Raw genomic sequence first — 10,028 nt, 5'->3', positions numbered from 1 at the left:
TCTGTACACCCTGCTGGGATTTGCTTTGGGATGGGCACCCCTCAGCGGGCTCCCTGGGCTGGACACGCACCGCTCAAGCATTATTTCTGGGAAATAAAATAGTTCGCATTGTAGTTATTAAGCCTGTGAAATGGCTGTGGCCCACCACAGCGGTGCTCCCCCAGAATGCCAGCGGTTTTTGCTCCAGAAATAAAGCACGAGCACCAGTTTAGTGGGGTGCTGTACGTGGGCCACCCCCTGCAGCCCCCGGCGGTGGCGGGTCGGTGCCAGGAGCGCGGCCGGGTAGCTGGCAGCCCTGCCTGCAAATGCCAATAGGAAAATCAAAGCGGGACACGTCTTATCAGCACGGGCACAAACGAGAGATTATCACGGTCCCGCTGCAGTAACCTGAAGATAAAGGCAAAAATTAAAAGCAGGCTTGTGTTCTGTGCTGCTGCAGGAGAACCGGGGCTGAACAAATTCGTCTCCCACGGCACGCGGAGCGAGGCACGACCTCCAGGCTACCCAAGTGCTCACAGCAACACAAGGACACTGATGAATTTGAAGCAGACGTCACTTTGACATATGAGAAAATCCAACAGATTCTGATTACAATATCCCGTGAAGCCGTAATTAAGGCCTTTATGGCAACAAAGAAAATTGGATTACATTATTTCCCTGCTAAACGGCCAGAAGATTGCAGGGAAGCCAAGAGTGTAGAGTGTAACCAGTCATAGACGTCTCCGGCAGAAAAACAAAGACTTTGGCAATTGCAGGATATTTTTAAGCAGTTGTCTGTGTTTTGAAATGATACAGGACAAACCTACAAGCTGCAGCAGGGGAAAGCGTAGCTGAATTTTCTCATGGTCTCCTCATGCCGCGTTTTTTGTTTGCGTAAATCAGACCAGCTCTAAATACAATCCATGTGGTGCTCCAGCTTCCTTCAGTGCCTTCGCATGGGAGCAAAGTTTTCCATCGCTCCTTTATTTTAACGAAGATATCACCCGTATCCCAGCGCAGATGGGGAATGCTGAAAATCCCCAATACGCACCGCAACCGCGTGAGCTCTCCGTCCCTTAAAGCACTAGAAGAAGCAGAATTGCCTGAATTAAAATAGCAGGAGGATCTGAGAGCCTGCCCACGTCTCCTCTCTGCCACATTTCTCCACCACCAAGCTGCAGCCGCTCCCTCCCCTGTTTCGAGGAGGATCTCGGTCAGCAGCGCTCACCTGGGGTTTGCGGTGACCCAAAAGAGCAGTTATTTGGCTCCCATTTGTATGCCCTTGTTCCAAATGCAAATCCTAAACTCGGAGCGAAGCTCAGCCAAAACCACTGGTTTTCGTTGTTTTTTCACAGCCTTGTCAAACCTCACCAACGTTTTGTCAAAAATCCATCCCAAACCTTGTCAAAATGTTGGCTGATTTTAGCACAAAACATTAAATCACAAAATGATCTCAAAGTACGCAAAATGTGTAAAAACTGTTCCTGAGCACACATTTTTCCAACAAACCCACAGAGTAATAGCTCGAGCAGAAAAGCCTTTGCAGAGAATATTTTTAAGCTCTGCCAAATTTGGGTCTTTGCGAATTTGGGTTGTGAAGAAATGAGCGTTTTCCAACTCGGAGCTGTTTGATAAGGCCCCAGGGTGCAGAAATCATGCCCCGTTCCCACGGGGGGACAGTGCCCACCCCGGGCACGGCAGCGGCACCACGTCGCACCCCGGCTCCAGCCGCCTCCGCACCAAAGCCGAGATACAAATACAGCTCCGCGTTCCCGAGCCAGAGAATAAAAATCACCCGACTGCTTGGCTATAGGATAGATTTGCTACGCACTTCATAAAACATGAATGTCATTTGTTTTAATAAAGGGCAACCCGCTGGAGAGCTGGCTTCGTCTCGGCTCTCGATTCATCGTTCGCGGTTCCTATTTTTCCAGGTTGCTCGGCCGGTGGGGCATCAGTCACATCCCATCAGATCTCAAACAAATGTGTCGGCGTTCCTCAATATTATTCTTCCAGTACTTGCCATCTCTCACGCTCTTTCCTAAGAAATATGAAGGTGTCAAAGGCTTCCCAGATTTATATCGATTTGTGACAGATCATAAACATTTCACATCCTTCACTTTATTGAGCAAGGAAAGCTGTGAAAAATTTCATTCCTGCCACGTTTTTTTTTCAACAGAATTACTGAATACCCAGATATCCAGCAAAGATCCAGGCTGGAAATAACATCTGAAACACCTTATTAAAAAAAAAAAATGAATTTTATCAGATTATTTCATGGGATGGTCCCATCACCGCTCAGATTTCAGGACAGACTTTGTGCTGCTGTGTTTTCCTTGCTTGCTTTTCTAAACAGGGCTCCGATGAAGCGAGAGCTTGTGCCAGGGTGGGTTTGGGAGCGTGCAGGTCACCTGGAGCAGCTAAAACAAAGCCCAGTGAAATATTTGGGATGGGGCAGGCCAGGGGGTGGGTCCCGAGGCGGGATGGACGGTTGTGGTGCTGTGAATCCTCTCACACTTTCAGCAGAGGTTTGTCACCACTCCACAGCATGTCCTGGGGTTCCTGCAGCTTGGTAGGGATGGATGCAAGGCCATCTCTCCTTCTCTGCTCCTCCTGTGCAACACAACTTCGGTGATTAGTTGAACACTCGCAGAAGAACGCTGTTTCAGAAGGAATTAAATGATGCACGAAGTCTGGCTGAATTTAGCAAATGTCAGTGTCTTTCAGAAATGCCAGAATGTTTCCTTCTGACTCTTCTTAAAAATAGCAAAATTCACTCACTTCAAGAAGAAAAGAGGTTAAACAGCAAGATTAACTAATCCCAAAATATCCCCCTACACACACGCGCGCGTTTCATCTGGGATATAATGAGACGGTTTGCGTTGACCCCAAAGAAATAAATGCATATTTGACTTCACTCGAGTCTACTTTCTTTCAGTTTAGCTATTAAATTAAAATCAAATCCATTATCCACCCCACTTTAATTACACCCTCTGCTTTCTGAGTTACCTGGAAATCTAATCTCTGTAAGTATTCACAAGTCATGAATTTTCATGGTAGAGCAAAAATTTGGGGGTATAAACTCCCCCTAAACCCACCAGTGATAGGAAAACAAAGCGTAGCCAGAAGTGCTGATTTGAAAGTCAAATAGCTTTTAGAAAATTGCATAGGAAATTAAATCAGAAGTAATGTCAGGATATCAGATGTGTACCCCAAGCTATACTGGAGTCAATTAAAAAAGACCTGCTCCGGGTTCATCGGATCCTTGAAAACTGCCACAGCTGAAGGTGCTGGATCCGTGCATGATGCGTGTCAGAGCACGTTGAATAAAACAGCCTTGTGTGTTGATGGGCTACGAAAGTATCTCCTTTAATAGCTATAAAACAAAGGGAGGGGTGTTTTTCTCTTTCCCTGCTCTGCGTGCAGCCGGGGAAGCCCCGGCCCTGCTGACCCACACGCACTTGGGGTCACCCCATGGCACGGTCCCGTACACCCGCGACCGCCGCGGACCCGATGGCTCCCTGCGCGTTACCCAGCCCAGGTGTGCGCCAGCCTAGATCAGCTGTTCCCAGGGAGCAGGGGGGTAATTGCCATCGCTTCATGAGTCATTTAATTACCTCGTGTTACGAGGATGATTATATTTGATTCATACAAAAGTGACTCAGATTGCACACAAAATGATTAAGTGATAAAAAGAGGAGATATCTGCCGTAATTAAATCTGTATTGCAAGTTTTTTTTGGGGGGGTTGTTTTTCGTGTTTTTTTTTCTTTTTTTTTTTTTTTTTTTGGATGTTTGATCAATATTCTGCTCTCAGGAGCTGGAGGTGACGTTTCTTCCCACCCACCCTCCCCCTCCTGCCCTTTGTGCCCTCCTCGCTCCGTGGGCATTGCCTTCACCCCCCCAGCAGGGCTGGGGTTAGGGTCAGGGTTAGGGTTAGGGCTGCAGGGTGCATCTCGTGTAGCAGCTGCTGGAGCGGTGAATGTGGGACGTGTGCAGGCAGCAGGCTGCTGCTGGGTTTTCTGCTGTGTACATATTTATCAGAGGCGTACGTACACACTTCAAGAAGAAGAAATGATCAAGCGCAGCTCTGCTGGAGATGCTAAACGTGTGCTCCAGCCTGCAGCATTTGAGTCACTCGGAATAATGAGTTAATATTATTTCATTGCATCGCCTTCCAAAATTGAAGAGGGCTTACAGACCGGGCGCCCATGTCAATGGCATTCCTCGTGGGCTGTCAGCGGGACCGAGCTTATGCATGAGCACAAAGGAACGGCGCTGCCGGGGTTGGCAGCAGCTGTGCAAGGTGCCGGCTTTAATTTCATCAGGTCTGGACAATCGTCGGGGTATTCTCATCCGCAGTTTAGCTCAAATTACTGCTGTCTGCCACAGGAGTCGGTGCACAGAGCTGCTCCACGCAGTCCCCAGGCAGCGCCAGCTCCTTGGGGGCAGGCGAGAGCTGGGGGTTTGCAGCTATGGGGAAAAGCTTGGCTGGCCCCGAGGAGAGCTCTCAGACCTGCTCCCCACGACGAATGACACATGAGGGAATACAAAGGAGGGTATATTGCATGCCGAGAAGACAGGAGATGATGTAAGCCAAGGCATTTTAGCCTTTTCAGAGCACAGGCTACATCTTCATGGAGACATTTTATATTCCATCCCCAGTCCCACTGGCAGCGGCAGCAGCTGCTTCCATGGGCGAGCAGTATTAGGAGAGCACCGATGCAGATCAGCTGCTTGCACAACTTTGGCCCCAGGGAGAGATGTCGACAAGAGGAGGGCAGGAGCGATGCATCCACATCCCACAGACCCTGGAAATCCCCTCTCATTAAGGGCAGGGGATTGCTGCAGATGTTCAGCCTTTACATCCCGCCTCAGCACCAGCAACATACGCACGAGGATGTGCCCAACATGAGGGAGTTGCGCCTCAGAGGTCACTGCGTGAACAAGGAGACGTCTTTGGTGGGATTTTAAAAGAGGTCACATACCTATGGAAATGGAGGAAAACGAAGCAAAAAATTACCCTGTAGATTTATGAAACCTCCCAGTGATTTAGAACCACAAAGCGAGCTGGGTTTGATAGAAAGAGAAAGCTGATAGCATTAACCAGCGGTACAAACAACAGGATGGAGTTATCCTGCTTTACTCCCACCAAACATCTACCCTAAAACCTCACATTTATCTTTCTTTTCCCAATCCGTTCAACATGCAGCGATTTCTGGGTCGAGCTGTATCGAGAGACAGTGGCTGTAATGACACCGCCATCACCGTGCTTACTGCAAACACAATTAATTCCCGTGCCCAAAATCTCTGGGCAGGGCACCAGGTCAGAGGGCTGTGAGTTTTCCCCAGCGAGCACCTACAAAGCCAAGGCAGCAAAGCAGGCTGTCTGCGGGGCTCACGGCTCCGTACAAATTGAGGATCACTAATGGAATATCGCGCAGTTTGTTCATATTAGGAGCAGTCAAAAATCATACATAATGTAACAACGTACATGCAACAGCAGGCTCGCACGAGATAATTTAACCATGAGGAAATGGTCTTTGAAGTGGTCCCTGATGAGATTTTGCTTGTTCCTAAGAGAATCCAGATGTATTCCAGAACCGCGCTTTAAAACCACTTTCTAAAATTACACCCCCTCCCAGTCATTACGGTGCATTATCGTGACACTCCGCAGTTGGAATTTTACGGGGAAAATTACTTCCGAGTTGTGTTTCTGCATTAAATCTCCCCCTCCGGCACCCGAGCCCCGGCTCGGGTGAGGCGGGCGCCCCGCTGCCCAGCGCGCCCCTTCCACCTCCCGGTGTTTTGTGGGTGATTCGTGTGGGGCTCTGCCCCCCGCACTCATTCCCTGTGAAACTCGTTAAAGACCATTAATCTTGACTCCTCCGGGGTTACGGTACGGTAACTGTGGGTAGAAGCTGGCACGGAGAGGCGTAATTCCACCCCAAAATGTCAACTCGTGGTTTGTGCAGCCGCCGAGCGCGGCGAGGGGAGCGCTCCTCTCTCGGCTGCTGCGGGAGCAGGGAAATGAAAAGGAAATGAAGTGTGGGATTAAAAGGGCTCCCCGCTTCTGCTCTTTGCTGGGTATTTCCCCGTGAAGCCACCGAGCAGACAGCTCAGGAGGCTTGAAGGCAAGGCCCTTCGGAAGGAAAGTCACGGGCAGCAATACCCGTGGGTTGCTTCCCATCCCTGGTGTGGGCTGGGGAAGCCGTGAGCTAGAAAATTGATTCCTTCTCAGAGGCACAAACAGACCCAGAGAGGGGTTTTATTTCCCCGTAAAATTATCATATTCAAAGTTAACATTATTTAAACCCCTTTGAATGGAGCTGCACTCTGCAACGTCTCATTACGGTGCAAAATCATCTTAATGGCCGTGCTCTGCCCAAACCCACTGCTTTATGGCCTGCTTTCATTACTGTCAGAGGCTCGCTGGCTGCGAGGGACGTGTGTCTGTCACAGCAGCCTTGCGAGCAGGCGAGAGGAAAGGAGAACATCGCACAGCAATAATTGTCAGCGCTCCTGCCTGCTAAATCCCCCGAGTTGTGAGGGTTCAGCTCCAACACGTGGGATTTTGCATTTTCATGGAGTGCTTTTTAGCACGGGAGGTCTTCAGAGAGTTTCATACATTAAACATAGGTGCCGTGTTAAATCTATTTGCGTTGGCTGTTTCCTTCCCTTACGGTACCTGTCAGGACTGGAAAATAATCTGCGATGTGGTCACTTCTCTCCGCAGCGCGTTACAAGGCGTGTGAGCAGCACTTATCACCTGCTAACACACCTGCAGAACCGGCACCTCCGCGCCTGTGGAACTAAGCACGTTTTGCACAAGTGAATAACTAACACGGGCTCCTGCAGCTTCTCTCATGCTTAGCCAGGAAAGCTGTTCCAATTTTTTTTTTTTTCCCCTTTATTCCCTGAAACGGTCTTCCAAGAAAATTAAATAACTTTGGGGTTTGGAGAAATACTGTCCGCAAATGTTTGCGTTTTCAGCAAGAACTCCAAGTGCACTGACCAAACAATGCAAACCACTAATATTTAAGAGACTGGAAAGAAATGTTTTGACACAACGCAAGCTTTTATGCGAAAAGCACACACTTTGCAAAGCAGCGTTTGACCAAAAGTCATTTTTTTCTTATTAAAAATGATCCCAGTGGGAAATACTTGGCAGTGGAGGCAGGGGCTCTGGCAGAAGGGCAGGGACCTCGGGGGCTCTGTAAGGGCCCTCGGCGAGAGGTCTCTGCACAGAGGGAGGGCTGGGCACGCGCTGCTGCCTTGCTTCATCGCAGAATATTTTGCTGGGCCCCTCCTTTCCCCCAAGCTCAGCGCCCGGCAGGCCAGAGGACAGATCCGCACTCCCCCTGGTGTGACCCATGGATGTGCTGAGGATCCAAGGGCTCCACACCGCACAGCCTCCTTCGAGTTTCTGTTTGCAGTCCTCCAGCTCAGCCGGCAGCAATTAGATGGCTTTTCTTTCATTCTGAGCATAGGGACTGGTGAAGAAAAATATGGTTATATGTTACAAAGATTATCGTGCCAATGGGAAACAAAGCCAATGGGAAACAAAGCTTTCTTGGGACAACCAAAAAAAAAAACAAAACATGTTCTTCAAGAGTTGCCGCAGCTATCTCATCTGTTCCTTGCCAGGCCTGCAGACGACAAGAGCAGCGGGGGGGCTGATGGATAGCAGGAAGGTGTGAAGGGGCATTGGTTTTACTCTCATGCTTTGTAAAATTGTTACAGGAAAAATTACATCCTGCTTCTGGAGGGAGGAATACGAGGTGCTGGTACACTGAAAAGGCTCATTGTGCACTTCAGGAACAATGCAAATTACGCTTTTATAGCAAAAGACTGAAGCTCAGTAGATTAATCTTCTCATCACGGACAATGTCAGCAGGTGTCTTGGCCATAATCTCCGAGTACTTACACGGTACTCTGATATCTTACAGAGAGCAGGCAAAGTTACCAGCAGTCACCATAGCGGGATGTCCACGTTTAGCCTGGTATGGCTTAAATTAAACCGATTCCTTTCCAACCTCAAGTGCTCTTAATAAAGTGAGGGATTTACCCGGGTCTGTGGTGCCTTCTCCATCACTGAAGAACACGTCAATACAGATTTTCTTACCCAAATGCGAATGCCTTTTGTGGCAAACCCCAGGCAGAGGCATGTCCGGGGATGGCCCTGGGAGAGCATCCCTCTGCCCGAGGGGTCCTGGCTTTGTCCTCATAACCAAATCCTGTGGAATGTAACACGCCTGTATTTACAAGGAACAGGGGAAATATTTAAGGTATTAGAGGCGATGGTACTCTCTGCAAGCAGCTCTGCATCGCGTTGCGCTCATCGCTCCAAAGCAGCCCTAGCAGAGAGGTTTCGGAGCCCCACGGGGGATGCCCCATCCCCTGCCCCATACCCACCGCGCGCCCCATCCCACGGTGCCCCCCCTGCCTCGCATCCCAGCCGCAGGTGGGGGTGGAAAGAAGCAGTTCCGCTCCCACCACGGCCTTGTAGGCGAATTTTAAAATGCTTTTTTTTTTTTGCCCCAGCCTGCAATTAGTGTGATTAATGGGAGGGGGGGGGAAGCTGGGCAGGGAGAGGAGAGGAGCCCTGCTCCCCAGAAAGGCGGCTGCCCTGCCAGCAGCAGATTGATGAGGCTGCGGCGTGCCTGCAAGAGGAGCCACCGGGCCGGGCTGAAATCCCATCCCAACCCCACGCTTAATATTTGTAGCTGGGTTAGAGCACCAGGAGGCTCGATCACACACGGGTTTTGAATTACTTGAGCGTTTTCCCCACTCTGTCCTCTTCACCTCAATCAGCAGCAGCAGTGCCTCCATATGGAAACATCCCAGCTCGTCACCCAGCCAGAGCTGCAGACAGAAAGCAATTTGCCAGTCAACATATGCATTAACGAGAAAATCCCCCCGGGCAAAATTCCTACATGAGACTCAATGAGCTGCAGATACCATAACAGAGTCCCCAAGCTCTCCAACGACTGCGTTTTAATAACTTTAATAACCCCAATGCTATGAGCTAAGGTTAAAGATTAGTTTTGCAGTTTTTATTGTACTTATTTGGGTGCCAGAGTGTTTTGCATAGCTTGCGAGCGGCTTCAGTGCTTTTCCTTGCCGGTATGCCAGCCCTGTGCTCACAGGTCAAGGCTCATCTCGGTTGCTTCAGCTTAACAATTTTTCATTTTCCTAACTGCTTCAGTTTTCGAAATGGCCCTAAATTGCTAACTGTAAAAGAAAGAAACATTTTTTTTAGTGGGTATTTAAAGTCCGCCAGGAGGGAGGACCCCCCGACAAGGACGGTGCGGGCAAGAGCAGCACGCACTTGCAGGCAGGGACAGAGGGCTCACCAGCCACCTCAGTCCCTTTGTGGCTTCCACCAGTCTAGTGGATTTCTCCAAAAGCCGTACAAAGGATGAAAACAAGAAGGCAGGCAGTCTCCCATCCCCTGGCAGGCTCCAAAGAGATCGCCTGGGATGCCCTGATCCCCTATCTGCAGGACCTGTGAAGGTTACAGCACACGGTCCTTAGGGGCAGGAAGGGGCAAAGCAGAAGCGGAGCTGTAAATTATCTCTTTTCTAACACGAGCATGTTGAGTCACAAGTTAATTAACGTATCTACGTGAGAAAACTCCACAGTGAGTCTCCAAAACTCTCCATCAGCGGCCCACAGGGGGGAGGAGGGACACACAGGGAGGGCAGCCTGGAGAGGGAAGCGCTGAGGAGCAGGGTCTGGGGCGAGCGGCCCCCCACTTGTGAGAAAGAGTTACATGGAGCACGATCGGAGACGTCAGTGCTTATGAATAAATAGAAAAATAAAAACCCCAGAACTCTACAACCAACGTTTTGCCAGAAAAGGCAGAACAGCTGAGAGCGAGTAGTCTGATCCACGGTTTTTCTCACTTTCTTCATTAATTTTAAATACCAAGACTTATATGAAGACAAGCTCTAAAAGAAAAAAAAAATAAAGAAGGAAGAAAAAAGAGATTAACTCTTTCTTTTCTACATGAACAAAGAAGCACAGATTTTTCTAGAGCTGTCTCCC

General features: G+C 49.4%; 1 long non-coding RNA gene across 1 annotated transcript; it reads right to left on the bottom strand.

The window, feature by feature from the left end:
* Positions 1–6,081: 6,081 nt before the first annotated feature.
* LOC136791141 (uncharacterized) lies at positions 6,082–9,054 on the bottom strand. Its single transcript, XR_010832500.1, has 3 exons — positions 8,784–9,054; positions 8,104–8,233; positions 6,082–7,471 (listed from the first exon to the last, which is right to left on the bottom strand). It is a non-coding gene; the product is annotated as an uncharacterized lncRNA (long non-coding RNA).
* Between the last annotated feature and the right edge of the window lie 974 nt (positions 9,055–10,028).

The sequence above is a fragment of the Anser cygnoides genome, chromosome 6 (assembly GCF_040182565.1).
Source record: "Anser cygnoides isolate HZ-2024a breed goose chromosome 6, Taihu_goose_T2T_genome, whole genome shotgun sequence".
In the NCBI taxonomy this organism is placed as follows: Eukaryota; Metazoa; Chordata; class Aves; order Anseriformes; family Anatidae; genus Anser; species Anser cygnoides.
Note: the sequence above shows the minus strand (reverse complement) of the source record. Positions and strands in the feature narration are given on the sequence as shown.